Here is a 6618-nt window from a genome sequence, read left to right on the forward strand (position 1 = left end):
TGTACAAATTGTTCCAGCACCACTGACCTGAGCATCCACACTCCATTGTAAACCTGGGTTTACAGTTGCTGAATACAAGTCTCATAGCCATGGTAACCCATCGATACTGAAGTAGGCAGACCGTGTGACTCAGGTTTGTGGATTGAGCTGTATCCACACAGCAAAATGACAGGGCTTGGACTTCAGTCAAAGAAAGATTCAAGCTCTGACCCACCACAATAGCAGGATCCTAGAACCCGGGTACTGTGCGCTTGCTGACCCAAGTCAGACTGATTTTGTGTGTGGATGGAACGGGGGCTTAGGCTCAAATCTGAATCAGAGCCTGGACTTAGTGTGCTATGTAGACATACTCTGTGGGAGTTAAATAGGATTTGGATCAGGCCTAGGTGATAGAGGAGGGTTAAGAGAAGTGGACAATATCCCATGGCAAAAGGCTAAAATGGCATCCACTGACTCCCACTCTTGGTGCATCTGTTTTTAGGGTGGATTAAAAGGAACTGGATTACTCTTGCCACAGCTGCTTCCCACTGGTAGCAACAACACACAAATGACCCCCTAAAATGCAAGGGGTGAAGAAAGCCCTTGCCATTGTTCCTGGGCTGAGAAGGCGGGAGCAATAACCAGGTAGGCTCTCTCCTGTTATAGCGAAACTCCACTTAACTGTGACTTTTCTGTGTGAAAATAAACACTCCACTTCAGGACTTAGATTATGTGGTGATGGACACTATAGAAAGAAAAAAAATATAGACAGACAGGTAGATTAGACAGGTAGACAGACAGTTGTATACTGATTTATAGTTGATTTTAATTTACAGAAAGAAAAAAAACCCAAACCATAGCCTATGGCACACCTCTCTTTAAGAGCATTTGTCTTTAAATGATTGACATTTTTTTAAAAAGTGATTGTGAAACTCCAGTCGTGTGCAGGCTGCAGTTCAATGAATTGAATGCATGATCATTCCACATACGCGCAGGCATGAATAGCTGAGTGTGGATCATCCAAATAAACCCCTCAGCATTGCACGCTCTTATCTACGCACTCCTTCCTCTATTTTAACTCAAGTCTATTCAAAGAATTGCAGCTGCAAATTCTTGGACCATTTAAAATTGTTAAATACAAATAAATAACAATAATAATGTTTTCAACCAAATTGGGAAGCAGATTCTGTAAGCATCTTTGTTTTATTTTGTGGGATTACCTGGAAGGAACATGGCTAGCATGGCTCTGGAGCACACTATATACAAGTTGGGAGCTCAGTTTTGAAACGTTGGGACCTTAATAGGACAATATATTAACAGCTCTAATTTAAAAAAATGGGAGTTTGGAATTAACAGAACTGTATGTCTCCTATAGAATAAAACATATATTGCTGTATTAGCAAAGAACCAGGCCAATTTTCAAGGGATGAGAAATAGGTCCATGAGAAAAAATTTGGTCAAATAGTTTATTCAGTGAAAAAAGCAGCTTTGTGGCAAATTAAACTATTAATGAATTTGGTGAATAGTTTTGGTCGAATAAAAAATTGAATTTTTTAAAAAAGTCTAAATAGTTAATTTTGACATTTTCACAAGGAAATGTTTTCGCTTTTTGTCTGAAACAATGTTTCCTTTCTAAATTTAGCTACATTAAAAAAAAACATTCAAAGTGTAAAAAAAAACCCCCTGAAATGTAATGAATAAAACAAAAATTTCCTATCAGGTCAAAACACTTTTTTTTTTTCCCTTCCAGATTTTTGGTTCAGCCACCAAACCAAAAACTCAATTATTCGCTCAGTTCCAGTGAGAACTCCTTTCCCACAAGTTTATAGAATACAGAGACACTCTGATATGATGGTGATGAGCCTGAGACACAAGCCTAGACAAATTACATTAGACAGAAAAGTTGCTCAGCAAAGACCTTCCTTTAGTCACCTCCTGTTGGAGTGATCTGGAAAGCATGTTTTGAGTTCGGTCTCTTAGGGTCAGTGTTAATGAGGAGGGTTCAGCTCCATTTTGCTTATTTATATCAAACAAGTTTTTTTCCCTATAGTTTTTAATAACAAAAATAATGACTTTGATTTTCCCTCTGATGGAAACCTCTGAGTGAGAGAGAATCCCCTTTAAAGAGATACGTCCTAAGCTGTACTCACTGTTGCTTGTCCTCGCACTGCGGTGCTCTTTATATTCCCGACATCTGCCCCGGGAAGTTTGGAAACACCTGGACTAGCATTCTCATCCGCAAGCGCTGGATCCACCTCTGCATTCGTGGATGGCTGGGAAGTGCAATATGGAAATGTTACATTGGAGTCTTGCCTGCAATAGGAATAATTCCTAAACCGTTTTTGTCGTGTGGCTTGTCACAATGAACATACACCCTTACCACACAAAAATGCTTCCTATTGGAGCTCAGACTTCTACTCCCTGCTGCCAGCCCTGCAGTTGCTCGTATTCTCAGTTTGGGGACAGCTTTCTTCTTCAGAGGGTTTCTTTTGTATCCACAGCGTCATGCCATGTCCGCCATCATTGAGAAATCACATTCATCAAAGGGATCTTCACAGAGCATGCTATTTTTGCTTGGCTTCCAGCTCATTTCCCTTCTGCAAGCCTCAGTCCATGCTGCTCTCATTTTCCCCTTGGAAGGGAAGTGGTAAAAGAATTTGCCACTACTCTGCCCATTAGTACAAAAGGGAAACACGCAATACACCATCCTGACCAGGTATTTGGTTTGCTTTCCAAACCAACTTGCCGGACAGCTCAGCTGTGCAATCTCTTTCCTTCTCTTCAAGTCTGCCACCCTGCGCAAGGCCTTCTTTTTATTCACAGCACTGCATTTCCCCTACCTTTACTCCTCCCACTACCAGCCAGCAGCCAGTTTACTCGATCCATTCATGCCATAGTGTCCAATTGTTTCAATAACCACCATCACTCCACAGTCCAGCAGGGAACTCTTGGGGTAGGAAACGTGGGGGTTAGCCTGGGACTGTTTTGTCTCCTTTCAGGCAACACAATGGGTTGTGGGATTGGCATTCCTGGCTCCCCCTCTCCTTCCAGCATAGCAGTAGGGGCGGGAGTGGGTGAATGTTAGGGAAAATCTGTAACTATTAGTGGGGATGCAAATGGGAGTGTGGGGAGGAGCTAAGGTTTGCTCTGCCAGTGAGAGGGAGATGAATGAAGTACCAGGTCTACATTAGAAACGATGTGCTGGTATAGCTATACCAGCCTGGCTATACAGGCAAACCCACCTAGTGTACACACAGTTGATACCAGCAAAAGAGTGCTTTTGACAGTCTAGCTTATACTAGTTCAGCAAGCGAAATAAGCTATGCCAGCCAAAGCACTTTTATGCCAGTATAACTGTGTCTGCACTAGGACTTTAGCTGGTATAGAAATGTCACCAAAATACTATATTCCTAATGGCTATTACTATATCGCTAACGTTTCTAGTGAAGACCGGACCTAAGAGGATTGCTGGGCAGGCACACCTGGCAGGGGAAAGCACCTATTCACAGTCATTTCACCCGGGGATGGTGCCAGCAAGGTACTGTGGGGTCTCAGGACTGGATCACTTGAGAGGAGGGGACAGCAATGCCCAGAGGCTGGGCCTTCCTGCCTGTGGCAGGATGTGGGGAGAGGACAGTGTTCACGGGCTCTGAGGAGGATGGCAGCAGGGAAAGGGGAACTAAGATTGAATCAGGGCTCTCTCCCTAGGCAGAAGCTCGTGGGATCTAGCAGCTGAAGTTTAGACTGCCTGTGGATCTTGTAGCCTTTGCTCCTGTCTAGCTCCACCAGAGTAGCTGCGGTGGCAGCTCTAGTGTAGACAAGGTGCTGGCAGTCTCTGTGGGTGGGGCTGCATCCCTGTTAGCAATGGAGAGCAATAGTTCAGAAAAAAACCTAGTGTAGACACAACATTTGTGCCGTGGCAGCCCAGGAGGGAAAGGAGGAAATTAAATGCAGGGAGCAGCCTAAGTTTGTTTTTCTTTTACACAGTTACCATTGTTTTATCTCAGAACCCTCCCAGCACAGGGCACCATTGGCGGGGAGAAGGAAGCTGGCAGACTGCGGGGACAGCAGGAGTTCAGATTACAGTGCGGTGATTTGCATTTCCATGGCACTAGTGATGTCACGGGCCTACACTAAGCAAGGTCTCCTGAGGCTCTGAAGACAAAGGGGAGCGACAAGAAGCATGGAAAGGAAACAACATAGACTTAAAGGACAGAAGCCAAGTTTAAAAAAGAAATGAATTCAGCAGGCGCTCAGTCATATACTCACTAACACAGGAGTGATGGCAGGGTCATAATTTTTTTCTTTGCAGTTCACTTTTAAACTCCCCAGGCACAAACGCCTTCCAGACTTGCAGGGCTGGATTTGTCACTGAGATAACATCCCCTTCCCCCAACCTTCCACTGATTAGCGAAGGAGCCCGCGTTGCAAAAAAAAAAAAGGCAGCTGCTACACTCTCCCTGCTAGAGAGATGCCCAGGAAGTGTCTGATGGTAGGTGGATCGAAAGGAGGAAGCGGAACTCAAAAGGGAATATTCTAGTTTTCCCTCCACAAACAGATGCCCTTCTGCTGCTGCATTTTAGTCAATAAGGTCTTGTGACCGGTTCTTTCTGTAGGGATGCTGGCCCAGGATGGGCTATTCACTTCTAGATCTGTGATGGATTTGATTTGCTTGTGCCACACTACCCCCAAAACACTGCAGGAACTAGAGGGTGGACTTATGTGAATAACTAGGGAAGAAAAGCAACCATATTTTCATCAATCATCCAATAACATTTTTTTGCTGTGGGAATGATCAGGTGTCAATCATCAGATGAATTGTTCTATGGATGGACCCGACAACCGGAATTTGACCCAGAATTTAAAATCAGTATGAGCATGCTTTTATAAAACCTAAAACCAGTGGAATCCTTCCACTGTTTTTTTTAATTCCAAAGAAAACAGCTGTTTTATGAAAATATGCCAACATTCAGTGTTTGCCACCCAAACATGGCAGTGCTAAGATCCCGAAAGGGAAACTGACTGTAAGTACAAATTAGGGAAACTGATTTCAATGATTTTCATTGTCCAGCCAGAGAAAAATGCAAAAACTAAACAAGGAGAATATAAACGGTGAGACGTACAATGGGTTTTTAAAAAATCACTGTCGGTAACTTTAAAAAATTAACTTGTTTGTTTACATAACAAAAATTTTAGTTGACGGTGGCCAAAATGTACAAATTTGGGTGTCTATAGTTAGGCACCTAAAACCATGTTTAAAACACCAGAGGCTAGTCCAGGCTAATGGTTATGCAGGTCTATAAAATCATGAATGGTGTGGAGAAAATGAATAAGGGAATGTTATTTACCCCTCCACATAACACAAGAACCAGGGATCACCCAATGAAATTAATAGGCAGCAGGTTTAAAACAAACTAAAGGAAGTAGTTCTGCATACAACACACCATCAGCCTGTGGAACTAATTGCCAGTGGAAGTTGTGAAGGCCAGAATTATAACTGGGTTCAAAAAAGAATTAGATAAGTTCCTGGAGCATAGGTCCATCAATAGCTATTAGCCAAGGGGGTCAGGGACACAACCCCATGCTCAGATGTTCCTAAGCCTCTGACTGCCAGGAGCTGGGACTGGATAACAGGGATGGATCTCTCAGTGATTGCCCTGTTCCTTCCATTCCTTCTAAAACATCTAGCATTGGCCACTGTTGGAAAACAGGATACTGGGCTAGATGAACCATTGATCTCACCCAGTGTGGCCATTCTTATGTTCTTGTGTTAACCTTTCTTGGTCCACACACCCATTTCCCCCTCCCTCCCCCCGGACAACAAATCATCCCATGACTCACCCATTCTTCCACTGATTTGCAGCTTGTTTTTTACATTAGAAATTCAGGTCTCATCTACCTTGGAAAACTCTGTGGCAGGGACGTCAAACTCATTTGGAGGAGAGGGCCAGATTCCATATTTAATTATGGTCCATGGGTCAGGATGTATATTGAAGACTTCATATCCTCTCAATACAAGCAAGTCTCCCACTGATGTCCGAGGGAGGTCTGAATAGAGAACAAGAGAACACAACCTTCATGCACTAACTCAACCTTTATTAATTATCAGAGGGGTAGCCGTGTTAGTCTGTCCACAGAAACAATGAGGAGTCCGATGGCACCTTAAAGACTAACAGATTTATTTGGGCATAAGCTTTTGTGATAAAAACCCCACTTCTTCAGAAGTCAAATTTTATTATTTATTATTCAGTATATTATTGTCACACTCAGACCTTGTCTGCACTAGAAAGGGTTTGCAAACGCTCCTAGTGGAGACACAGCTTTTGTCGGAATAGCTTATACTAGTTCCCTGAACAAAATAAACTATACCAGCAAAAGGACTTTTTTGCCAGGGTAACTGTGTCTACATTAGGGTATGATTTTTTCACACTGCTAAGCAACATGGCTATGCCGTGAAAACTTTAACGTGTATGTCAGGTCTGAGTGAGAAAGTCTGCTCCTCATTAGGCCACTGCTATTCCGCCCTTCGTTTCCCTTCCCTTCACTGTTTCTCCCTCTTTTCTGCCTTTGTGCATCTCCTGTTTTTTTCACTCAGCTTTTTCCCTGCAGCCATTCCCAATCCCTATCCCTCAGAGGTTT

At 43.2% G+C, this 6618-nt stretch overlaps 1 long non-coding RNA gene across 1 annotated transcript; it reads right to left on the reverse strand.

Annotated features, from left to right (window-relative positions):
- LOC117868436 lies at positions 1–4463 on the reverse strand. Its single transcript, XR_004643627.1, has 3 exons — positions 4249–4463; positions 2130–2252; positions 1–724 (listed from the first exon to the last, which is right to left on the reverse strand). It is a non-coding gene; the product is annotated as an uncharacterized LOC117868436 (long non-coding RNA).
- Positions 4464–6618: the final 2155 nt, after the last annotated feature.

The sequence above is a fragment of the Trachemys scripta genome, chromosome 20 (assembly GCF_013100865.1).
Source record: "Trachemys scripta elegans isolate TJP31775 chromosome 20, CAS_Tse_1.0, whole genome shotgun sequence".
NCBI classification, from domain to species: Eukaryota; Metazoa; Chordata; order Testudines; family Emydidae; genus Trachemys; species Trachemys scripta.